Raw genomic sequence first — 13,486 nt, 5'->3', positions numbered from 1 at the left:
TATATTGCAGTGAATTTTGAGTAATGTTTATGATACAAAAATATTTGTTACGAGAAAAATTAAATTAATCGATATAATTTATTTGGGAACCCGTATTATATCGGGCGCCAATAAATTATGCAGCCGTTGACGATGAACTTTGGAGAGTCAGCGATGGACGGTGATGACGATGTTCTGAGTCCTAAACCTTATAAATAAATAAAATGATTCGTATAAAATATTTTCGGAACTAAATTGTGCGTGAATATAGAATTGGTATATAATGAAAATGTGGATTGTTGAGGATTGTTCACGTCAATTATAATCGACGGGTAGTCTTGTAAATAAAGAAGTTTCTGCCAAAATTTTCTAAAATATATTTGTAAACGTACATAAGTATATTCTATGTGTTACCCTATTTATGTTCGGGATATGTGATTACATGATTATGTGTATAATAATAATACGAGTCGGGTTATCGGATTTGGGTTATTAGGATTTGAGGATATCAAGCATGTCGGTATAACTAATTAGGGTATTCTGTAATTGTAGATCCCAGTCGAGTTGTTCCAGGATCAAAGTCGGCGTGAAAGCTATTTAGGGTTTGTAAAGCGTTGCAAGGCAAGTACCCCTGACCATTCTTTTATGGTTCAGTGTATATGAATAGCTAAATGTTTTACTTTCGTAATGTGATAGAAACGTTTTAAGTTACGTATCCCCTGTAGTTATAATTCACTGTTTTTAAATTGTTTTGGGGAAAAGTAACTTCGAGAGGTACCTGCCTCGAATGGAATGATTTGCGAAATGGATTTTTATACGTGTGGTGGTTAAATAAATGATTTTGAAAATGAGATAGGTACAAGTGTTTTGAAAACTGGATAAAACGGTCAGATATGGGATACATTTGGGCCAGAGTAGGCCTATTGAGGTGGCATAAGAGGCTAATTCAGTTGCGTGCACTATAAAACTGATTAGTCCAGCAGGTCAGAGACCTAGCTAGTCTCTGAGTTTCGGAACAGATAAATGGGATGGCAGTTAGAGCCGTCTGGTGTTGATAGCCTGATCAGTTGTCTTCACATATCCGCTATGTATCTGATTGGGATTTGTGAATTATATGAAAGCATGATTGATTGATACAGCGGTTTTATAAAATGATTAGCATGCTAAAATTGGACTCTGGTATTACGCAGCACACTACTATGTTATTTTCCCGAAGCATGCTAATTAGTGATATCCAGTTGCTTTGATTATCATTATGAAATGTTGATATTATGATTACAGCTCTGTTCCCGTTATTGTTACATTACTGTTTTAATCTGTTATTCATATTTGGTACTGCTGAGCGATTATGCTCACCCTTGCAAACTGTTATGTATATTTCGTAGATGCCTAGAAGATCAGTCAGACCGACCCATGTTCCCGCCCCTACTGGACCTGGCTCCTCTGAGGTAGTTTGTATCAGACCATGAGGTCTGAGGAGTTGCTGAATAAAGTTAGTGTGTCTTAGATAGTGAATAAAGAGTTTGTAATACTGAGAACCTGAATTATACTTGAACCTGGATCGGATCTTGGTTTGGGGTCAAGTTAGTATATTTTAATAATAATTCTGTTGTTTATATTTTTGGTAATTGTGTTTAGTGACGTCAACTCCTGACCCCGGGGTTGAGGCTGTCACATATACCTTCCTTAGAGTTTTGAATCCTTTGCATGCCTATGGGAGCCTAGATCCATCCTTAAACCATCTTGATCTTACAAATAACATGTAGAAATCAAAATTTGTTCTTCAAGTTACTATTCATCATCTTCTTTGATGAATTAAATAAAAATATAAGAATGGAATTATAAGCTAAGATTGATAGGAAGTATGTATTTTACCTTGGAGAAGCTTAGATAAATGTCTTGCAAAATAAAAAGAAGTGGAGCTTGAACTTCATTTTTTCTTAAAAGGGGCCGAAACTTTGAAGCTTGGAATGGGGGAGAGGAGATGAATGGTGCTTGGTTGATTTTTTGGAAAGTGAAATGAATTTACTTGGTTGTAAATCATCCTTGCAAAATGTCTTGCCTTTGCTTTTTGATTACATCATTGCTTGCATCATCAATATGCCACATGTCCACTTCTTGTGGTGTAAGGGTTTCTTAACCTTTAACCACATGTTTTAGCTTCTCTTAGAAGCTTTCTTCCCATCCTACTTGCTTGAGCTTGTCCTTGGTCGCTTATTTATTTTTCGGTTTGCTTAACCCTTGTTCTCGTTAATCGGTTGAGGGATCATATCCGGGATCTTATTACTTGGGCTTCCCTGAACCTTTATAATGTTTTATATTCCTTTTATGATCTTCTCTTATAATCCTTGAATTTAAATCTTTTAATCATATTACCTTATACTCAATTCTTTCGGTATCTGGTGGATTTTCAGGAAAAATCAAAATGTCCGGATTCGACTTCTAACGACCTTTACATACACTCATTTACTTTATGGAATACTAATACGATCTTAGAATTTCCATAACAGTACTCCTATATAGCGTGGTCTGATAATTTTCCTTAATCAGCATCATCAGCAAAAGTTACTATTCATCCGTGTTTCAAAAATTCCAAAAATTGGGGTTATTACAGTCTCCCCTCCTTAAAAGGATTCCGTCCCGGAATCAGATAGAAAATGAATAGGGATACTTTCTTAGCATTGCCCTTTCTAACTCTCAAGTCAATTCTCCACATTGTGGTTCTACCACTAAACTCTGACTAGTTTGATAACCCTTCTCCTAAGCACTTGTTCCTTTTCGATCTATAACCCTTCATGGTTACTCCATATAGGTTACGTCTGGTTGCATGTCGATGCGCTCATATGCCCCTATATATCTGGCATCCAGATTACACTTCCTTAACATTGATACGTGGAACACGTTATGAACTTGCTACAGGTTCGGGGGTAGGTCTAGCTCATATGCTAACTTCCCAATACGTCTTAATACCTCAAAGGGTTCAACAATTCGTGAGCTTAGCTTTCCTTTCTTTCTGAACCTCATTCATCATTTCCAAGGGAATACCTATAACAGCACTAGGTCCCCTACTTCCTACTCTTTGTCCTTTCGTGTCAAATCAACATACTTCTTATGTCCATCTTGGGCTACTACCAGCCGTCCTCTGATTAGATCTATTATATCCCTGATCCTTTGGACCACTGCTGGTCCGAGCATCTTGCGCTCTGCAACTTCATCCTAGCATAAGGGAGATCGACGTTGTCCTCCCTCAAGGATCTCATAAGGCGACATCTCGATACTGACATACGATCTATTGTCGTAAGAAAACTCAATCCGTGTTAAGTGATCATTCCAAATTCTTTCAAGTCTATTGCACAGGCTCTCATCATAACTTCTAGCATTATAGCTTTTGCTTATCAATACCCATTTTATTCCAGTTCGTAATCGTTATAAACCCCTTTTTACTCTAACCAGGATCTTTTTAGGTTGAAATATGAATATAAGAACCATAATCTAACTTTATTACAAACCAAATTTAAAATCTTACAAACTCTCTTTATTATAAACCATTGTCTAACAAGTTTTAAACTACTTTTCTCAATTATCCAAACACACTCATTAACTATATACACTATACCTGCTCAGGCAACTCAAAGCTTTCCTACCGAATTGGGGTCAGCACTCTTGGAATGAGAGGGTCTCGTAGCTTGACTCGCTTCTTTACCACTCGAGACCTGATATGTTTCATTTTCCTTCTTAACTGAAAGCAATAAGGTGAATAACAACAAGAAAGGGGTGAGCCATAAGTTGCTCAACAACTCCGCACTATATAAACAATATTGTAGTAAGTTAAGTGAACCGGTAATTTGGTTACATCTGCAAAGATATAACCTCGCGAAAAAAGAACAAAGGCCACTATTGGCGACTATCAAACAAACTAAACTGGACACAAGTTCGCACCTATATCCTGATGATCACCCAGGATACAGTGCAGATCTATACCTCAAGGTATAGATCCATTCGGGTACCCAAGCTCTACGACCCAACATAAGGATCCGGTTAGTTCCCGGTCCTTAGGATCAAGTGTAAACCTGATCCCAATCGTCACCATCTAGTCCATAAAGGAGCAACCAGAACAATCAGTATGCTTTGATATATTCCAACACCAGAATATATCAATATATATGTATAACTATTGGAATATGAATAGAGGATTCAACGAATTAGGAGAAATCAGGAATCGAAATGAAATATGACCAAAGGAATAATAATTGTGTATCAGTGTTTGTTAACAGGAATTATAAGTGTAACTGCGATAAAAATCTGAAATAATTTCACTATTCTGAAATTAGAATAGGGGAAAAACTTGCCTTTCACGCGATCTACTCCAAGTACTTCACCGTCCTCTATCACCGGCTCGACTCGCCTTGATGGTTGCGCTTCTATCAAAGAAATAGACTTATTTAGTCATCCCGCATCTCAATCGCGTCTCAAATCAACTTCATATAGCCCTTACCGTCTACCTGTACGCGTATTACTAACTCGTTTATTAATTATTAAAAAATAAGACTCGATTAACCACATAATTCACATAAACACATAAGTCACATAGTCATTTTAGGTTTATAATAATTTTAGAATCGATATCAACTCACTATTCGCTTAACTGACCAATATCAGACTCGTTTCCTATTTTTCGAAATTTATTGGACTCGTCTCTATACGTAATATGGCTTATAAGTAAATAAATATCGAAATTCGACTCGCTTCTAAAAGAAATTAGGATTTAATATTATTTTTAATGAAAACGGATCATTTTTCTGAGTCAAAGGGCTTTCTTTTTTCTCAAATCGAATAAATGGTTCAAATATTATTCGATAAATACAGGTAAATCAATTTATTATTCAATATAAATAATTACTACTACTTATTGAACCCTAAAAATATTTTTAAATAATTATTTGGGAAAAATCAGAATTAAATATGATTTTTCTATAATTTTTGGAATTAAAATGAATTTATTATGATTTATTGAAAATAATTTGATTAATTATTAAATAATTAATAATTTTTAAATGATTAATAAATAATAAATAAATAATAAATAATTAAAGAAATAAATAATTCTGATTTTATTTCAGAATTATTTATAATATAAATCAATTAATTAAATAATTAATTAATCAATTTATAAAATAAATATAAACTAATTTTATAATTAATAAAACTAAAAATAAATTTTCCAGAAACACTTGTCTGAAAATGATTTCTGACAAAAACGGATCAAAACCAGGTTAGAAACCGGGTTTTGAAGAACACAATCGGGTCGCCAAGAATAGCCTGACACGCCGGAAAATTCCCAGAATCCCGTGGCCGGCCGTAACTCCGGTGATCACGATTCAGGCCAAAATCAATACCGTTTGTACTGGTTTTTCCAGGGTTTCAGTCCAAAACAACATCCCAAACATATATTCATCGATAATAAACTGTAATAACGCCTGTAAATCATCCTCCGATCAAACTGACTTAAAATCCGGCCAAAAACCGATCTGCTTTATCTGTACATGAAACTCTAAGCTTAATAATCCAAAATAAAGCTAGTTCAACACAGAATCAAAGCCCTAACATCTAACTAACCTCAGCTTCATCAAAATCAAGAACGTTCAAATCAAAAATTGAACATAAGCCCGCAAAGGTTGGCTCAGCTGGTTAAAGAGGGGATAACTATCCTCTTGGTCACATGTTCGAATTCCACGGGAGGAGAATTTATGGTTATGCCTCCTGAGCCAGAGCATGTCGCTTCAATGCGGTTTACCTTGGTTCACGTGGTTTGCAGGCTATTGTGTGAGCCCGTAGGGTTTATCCAGTGCGCACCCGAAGAGTAGCGGGTTACCTACGATAAAAAAAATTTGAACATAAACCCTAGAATTCGAATTATCACTTACAGCTATCGTTTGTTAAATTAACTAACAGGAATTAATTAGAAATCATCAGGCAAAGCTATTCATAACATCAGTTTCAGTCCAAAATCACTGCTTGATTGTTCGACCCGACCCTGGAAAATCAGACCCGAAAAATAGAGAATTTGTATATTTTTTTGATTTTTAATAATTAATTAATAATTATTAAATAAAAATTAGGCTATTTATAGTAGGTAAAATAATAGTCCTAATTAAAATTAAGGCCTAATTATACATCTATTAAAATTAATTAGCCCCTAATTTTATAATTTTTGAGTATTAAATTTTAATTTTTAAATAATTAATATATAAAATATATATGCCAAAAAATTCCAAAAATTATGAATAATTTAAAAATGAAAAGTAATGGTGTAAATGAAGGTCCTATAATTTTATAAAAATAAAAATGTGATTTTTGTAGGGTTTTTAAAATCAAATGGGGCCCGGAAAGTCATTTTTCGCGAAAAGAGAAAATTTATAAAATATCTAGATGTTCAGAATAATGCGGTGGTACAAGCCGTTCTATGAAAAATAAGGCCAATTATTTTATTTGAAATATCAGCTATTAAAACATAGTTCGGGTCGTATAACTTTTGATACGAAGGCTTTAAATATGAAACAAAATATCCGAAAAATATCCTGAGAATACCCGGACAATACGTAGTACACATAGCACGTACCAATTAGGGTTTTATAACTAATTACACATAAATGACATAATGAAACACATAATTTATCTTTATTACGATATAATACAAGCGTAATTTCCCAGTCGTTACATAAACCAAGTAGAAACATTGTTTCAAGTAAGAAATAAGTTTATAGAGTTTGTCATAGAGTTTAGTTTAGAGTAATATTTCTTAGAGAAACACTGTAAAAGCAGTTGTAAGATTACCTTGTAATTTACACATATTGTTTCTTCTATAATATATAGCTCATGTGGTAAGTTCTAAAACAAACCACCTAAAATTTTTATATCTTGTGTTTTTATTTATGTTTAGTCATTATTATAGTTCAGGTTTAAGAAAATTTTAATTTGTATTCAACCCCCCACCCCTTTACAAGTTATATTGTTATTGATTGATAGTAAATAACACGCATTGGTTAGGTATCACTGAGAGAATCGTAGGAGGATAATACTCTATTGAGATGAGATTAAAATCCTACTTTTCTAATGATTTATCCCACTTCATTACAGGTCATTATATGAGCAGTAGTTAGTCACACAGATCGGAACGTTATTTGACTTCCGCCAAGAGTTCATTGAATTGGCAGCCATACTCGAGAAGATTATAAAGGAAATTTTAATAGTACATTTCTTTAATTGATTGAGGGATGATATTCGCGCTAGGGTACGAATGTTGGGCATCCACAGTTTGGAGCAGGTCATGGACTTGGCACTTAAATTAAAAATAACTAACATAATTTGGGCCTTCTACTTAAGAGGTAAGACTCATTCTTATTACACAGAAAAATCTAATAACACTGGTCAATTTTATTCATCCAATAAAAAACAAATATAATCCCTAAATAGTGTATATAACCCCAACGCTAAAACTTTTTTACTAACACCTTATTTAGAATCAGGTTCATCGTTCCCTAATTGTTGGTCTTAATCAGGCACAAACATCAACCTTAACAACCACCAAGATCCACCATTCACAACAATTTCCCTTCCTATACCCAAACCCCTAGAAGAAATAAGGATATTGACCAATAAAGAGTTACAATATAAAACAAGAAGAGGGTTGTGCTTTTTTGTGATGACAAGTGGGTTGCTGGTCACGGTGCCGACGAAAGGAATTAAGTGTATTTGTTGCTCAGAAGGAAGAGGAAGAACTGTCTAATTGAAAGCATATTAAGGGAGAAAGTGTATATGAACCAATACCTACTGGATTTTACGTCAACTCGGTGTTAGGATTAACATTTCTAAGAATTATGAAACTAGTAGGTCATATTGGAGAGTAGAAAGTGATAGTAATGGTGGATACGGGGGTGAAGGGACATATTCGATAAATTATTTATTTTGGTATTTGCATAATTTAACATTAATTTCAAAACACGTGTATCATCTCCAAATATGCTTAAATTTAATTGATACAATCAAAAGTGTATCCTCTCCTAATATGTACCACTACCGTGTTTTTAGCCGTCGACTGGGGAACTTCCCAAACAGAAGAGTTCGGAAGAAATTACAAATATCCTTTCAAATTTTTTATAATTTGAAATCTTCTTCTATTTCACCTACATGCGTAGGAAGGAGGACTCTATTTAATCATGGTGAAAATCTGGTTAATGAAGGTGATGACAACAATTACAAATATTATCAAATTCACATTTCTTGAACTTATAAGATGAAAATCTTTTGAGCATGTCAGAGTAATTCTTAGCTCTGACTGTCTAATTTTTCTGTTAGGTCACACACACACTGTAGAGGGGGTGAATACAGTGTAAAGTACAATCAAATCGAACTTTAATAACTCAAGTAACAGAAAATAAACTTTATTGAAAGAATAAACTCTTTTACAGTATGGAACTGTTACCTCTCAGTGATGAACAAATATCACGAGAGCTGCTAGGGTTTTTATGAATAATCTTCTCGAATATATAACACTTATAGTGTAAACCCTATGTCTGTGTTTATATACTACACAGTTACAAGATAATCGCTAATTGATATGGAATATAATTCTGCTTCCTAAAATATATCAATCAGATATCTTTTCTTCCAAATATTCTATTCTTCATAGAATTCCTTCTTCATGCATATCTCTTCTTATGTTTGTCTCGATCTTCTTTCCTTTAATCAGTTGTTGTCCTTATCTGAACGTCCTTCAGTACTTAAGTTCTGATATCCATCTTCTGATGATTATTTCCTGATAATATAAGTATTGATATCCTTAAGTCCTGACTTCCAATAAGTACTGATTTATCCTGTTTAAGTAAGATCTGAAAAATAAACATAAATCATATTAGACATGACATTATCAAATATATCTAACAATCTCCCCCAACTTGTAAATTAGCATAATATACAAGTTTAACAGATATTTGATGATGTCAAAAACATTAAGTACAAATGCATGAGAATTAGACTAGATAACTACAACTTACAGTCCTTAAAGCTTTACCAATTTTTAACTTCTGATAACAACCTCAGTCTGTACAAATATCAGAATTTGAGCAGTTGTAGATCTTGACTTGGCTTCATCTTCTGATCTCTCTAATGTCAGGAGTTGTTCTGAGATAGTTCTTCAACAAACATTTCTCAGCATATCTAAGTTCGTCAATCATCCTCCTTTTAGCATCTTTAAGCTCTGCAATATCTTCACCAATTTGAAAGATTGCAGCCCTGAGATCATTAATCTTAGCTTTTCTTATATCCTGATCCAGTCTGATCAAATATGCTTTATCAGACTCAAGATTGAATTCCACAGCCCTGTAACCTAGAAAGGTAGTTATAATCTTAGCAGTGTTGGGCTTCATTTCAACTATATCACCCTTGTGATCTCTGTACTTTGGAAGATATGTGATGTCAGACTTAACAGAATAAAGCCTTTTCTGTCTCTGAATCTGATCCTTCAAATAGTTTGCAGCACTTTCTGTTAATTTGTCATTCACTTGAAGTAAGAATAGTATATGCTCCAGTTCTTCAAAATACGCCAATGGAATGGCATTTTGCCTTATATGATAAACCCTACCATCTGTCATGAAGTACAACAAGATGTGTTCTTTCAAGTAGGTATGATAAACCATTTGTACAGATTCCAGTTGATTCAATCTCTCAGGAGTTGCTCCAATACCTGGTTCACTCAAGGAAGTTGGATCATTGGTAGTGTTCTGTATTCTTCTTTCATCAGCACTTCCCAATCCAGTTTTATCTCTTGCTTCCTTTCCAGTAACTACTCTTGCTTCAAAACCACTTGCAGCAGTCTTCAAAGGTTGAGTCTGTTTTGCTTTAGTGAATCCTAGTAGGAGTGTCTTTGATTTATCTTCTGATATCAAGTTAACTTGAGCTATGTCAGAGGTTACTTGCTTCTTCGGAATATCAGAACCTACTGTCTCTTGACTCTGAACAACTTGAACCATGTCAGAGGTTGTCTTAAAAACTTTTCTTGAAGTCAGAGCAAGATCATCCTTTTCATCAGTGATTTCTTCATTCTCAGGAGGCACATAAACCTTGATAGGTTCACCAACTTTTTCTTTACCCTTGGATCTTGGATCTATCTGTGGTTGTGATTTAGCCAATATTGCTTCAGTATTTGTCCTTTCTTTTATCACAATGCCTTTGAGTTTTGGAAGTGTCTTTTTACCAGAAGCTTCAGATTTAGATGTGACTTTTTCTGATTTAAGTCTGGCTTCTTCTTCCATTAAACTCTCCAAGTCCATTCCTGGATTTTCATGAAGAAATAACTGTATTGACATTTCTTCATCAAGATCTAAAAGTTCATTAGGACTTATCCTTTTACCAGTAGCAGAACTAATACTTTTTCCAGTATCAGAACTTGTCCTGTGACTTGTGATTTCAGCTTTTCTTGATGAGAAACCTCTACCTTGATTATGACCTCTACCCATTCCAGAGTTTCCTTGGTCATCCTTTTCATCATCCTTCCCCTTCAGTGTCTTATCAGTTTTGCATTTGGACTTAATTACTTTCTCCCCCTTTTTGGCATCAGCGGGTAATAGAAGAGAGACAAGCAATTCCACCGAGGCTTGGATTTCATTAAGTTGAAATTGCTGAGAAGCTTGATTTTTCAGAATATCATCAATCTGAGCTTGTTGGTTCTCTTGAGTCTTCTCAATATAAGCAACTCTATCAAAGGTAGGTTGGAAGAACTTTTTCTTATCAATTTTCTGAACTTGTTCTTGCTTCATGAGTTCTTCCCTAAGATGATGTAACTCTGCATGAGTAGTTGAATGGAGACCTTTTAAATGTTTAGTACTCAATGCAGTGACTCGAAGCTGTGTTTTGAAATCATCAGTATTTAACATTTCATCAGCTTTTGTCAAGTGCTCAGCAAGATGCTGTGCAGATGGAGCACAGGTAACTGAGTTCCATTCCTTAGTCCACTCCTGTCCTGCAGGAGTTTCACTCCAAGGCACTGGTGCTTCTCTTGTAACAAACTTCTTAACAAGTTCAGATTTAAGAACTGTTTGTTGAGGAGCATGTCCTGAAGGACCTGCTTCATCAGCATCTTCATTTGGAGCAGCATCACCAGTATCTCCAGCATTTGCAGCATCAGAACTTTCAGAATCAGTATCTTCTGATAAAACAACAGTATGAGTAGCAATGGAGGCTTCAGGATCATCCTCTAATTGCTAATCTGATTCCAAGTTCTGATCAACAGCCATATCATGATGCTCACCTATATTTTGATCATCAGCATCTAGATGCAGAGAAGGTGTAGTAGATAATTCTGGAGTTTGAGCAGTATCAGTAACAGGTATTGTTGATGGATTAGTTGTTGTTGGAGCTTCTAAGTAAAGTACTTCAGGCGCAACCAAGTTATGGATATCAATATCAGCACTTGTGCCTGAATTAACAGGAGATACAGTCTTAGGAGACATAGAAGGTGTGTTGGCCTTTTCAGTAACAGCTTCCTTAGTTGAAGTTAATGGAGAAGCAATGGCCTTAGCAGGTTCTGGTTCTTGTGAGATCAGAGATTCCTGATCTCCTTCCTTAGCTGCTGCTTCCTCATCATCTGAAACTGGCCTTTTTGCCCTCTGTTTCTTGTATCTCTTTGAAGATATGGATTCATTGGGAGTTTCATCAACAGTCATTCGTCTAAGCCTTTTGAGAAGCCTAGATCCCCCAATTGCAGAATCCTTCTGAGAAGGAACTTTCTCAGCTTCTTTATTAAGAGGTTCTGAAGTAGAAACCTGTTCCTCACTATCAGATTCATCTCTCAAAACAATCCTCCTTCTCTTCTGAGGTGTTTGAGAAACAGTCTTTGTACTCTTAGCCTTGGAAGATGAAGGCTTCACAGTAGGTGTTGAGGATGAAGGTCGAACTGTCTGTGAAGTGGAGAGATATGATTTGAGATGTTGTCTGAGGGTAGGTTGAGTAGTATGAGTGGTATGTTCTGATGGTTGCTGTGGTGTTTGGGAGGTGGTGGTAGGTTGGATATCAGTATAAACAGATCTATAGGTTTCAGGATCAGCATTTACCAAGATCTGTTTTACAGACTGAGGAATCTGTAAAGGTCTAACCACCCTTTTCTTAAGATCAGCATTTACCAAATCATTAAAGGCTCGTTTTGCAATTTTGAAAGATGGAGTTAAGTCAGTGGTAGGTTGGGGGTTATCAGCACAACAGTGGTTAAAAATAAGCTGACAAAATCTAGCAAAGTAGACAACATTCCTATCTTCTGTCATCCTATCCCCAATAAAACCTATCACAGCAGTTGCAAAATCAAAATGAGTTTGGTTAATGATAGCATACCTGATGTGCTGACTCATTATAGAAATAGCATCAAAGTTTGAACATTTATTTCCAAAAGCTTTAGTGATGCAGTCAAAGAAGAAGTTCCATTCCTTTCTGATATGAGCCCGTTTCAACTACCCAAGCTTTGCCAAACTCTGCTCATACCCCAAACTAGCCATGAACTCTTTAAGAGCTGATTCCACCGGGGTTGAAAAAGTACATCCTTCTGGTAGATGTAGGGCCTTGCGAATTGTACCAGGAGTTACCCCATATGTAGAATCATCCACTTCGAAAACAATACTAGGAGTACCATTTTGACCACCATTATCAAAGTTTCCAGTCCTCCAAAATGTCAGAACTTGTTGGCTCGAAAAGGTTGAAGGTTGGGTCAATGCATACCTGATTTCACTGTGTGCAAGAAGATCTTGCACAAAATGCAACTCAGATGGAGCTTCAGCATTATCAAGAATTGCAGCATAGTTATTTGGAACAAATTTAGCTCCATCAATGATCAAATCCTTAGGTGCCATGAAAATAATCAAGATTTAAGAGTGCATGTTAGGTGTTTGATAGAGTGTCTATATGAAAAACCAACGTCAGGAGAAGAAAGAGAGTAAAAGCAAATAGAGAGATAAATTATAAAAGTGAATAAAAGATTAAAAAATCCTCTCTCTGTCTTACTTATACTTTGAAAAAAAAATGTAACCGTTGGACACCTGTCAGACATGCAGTAATAATGAATAGTTAATGGGCACGGGAAAACAGTAATCATTACTTACCCACTTGCAGTTTTTCAAGGAAAAACCATTCCACTTACCCAGTAATTCCATTAATCAAGGTAAACCAGTTTTAATTCAAATTTAAAACTGTTTCCACTTATTCAATTATTCTTCACTGCAACACCAATATTCTGAAGAAAAAAATCGAGTGAGAATGACCAAAATAAATCAAGGGAACAAGTACTGATAATGTAAAATCAGAACTTAATTTAAATTAAAATTCAAATGGTCATCAGAATATGAATATTTATCAGGATTTGTTAATGCATTACAAAACATCTCAGAGACAAGATCTTGCAAAAAAAAAGAATTTCATTAAATATTAAGAGAATACATTCATGAAATTTAAATTACTTCAGAACTTT

Source organism: Apium graveolens, chromosome 4, assembly GCF_009905375.1.
Source record: "Apium graveolens cultivar Ventura chromosome 4, ASM990537v1, whole genome shotgun sequence".
Taxonomy (NCBI): domain Eukaryota; kingdom Viridiplantae; phylum Streptophyta; class Magnoliopsida; order Apiales; family Apiaceae; genus Apium; species Apium graveolens.
This window is presented reverse-complemented; position numbering follows the sequence as displayed.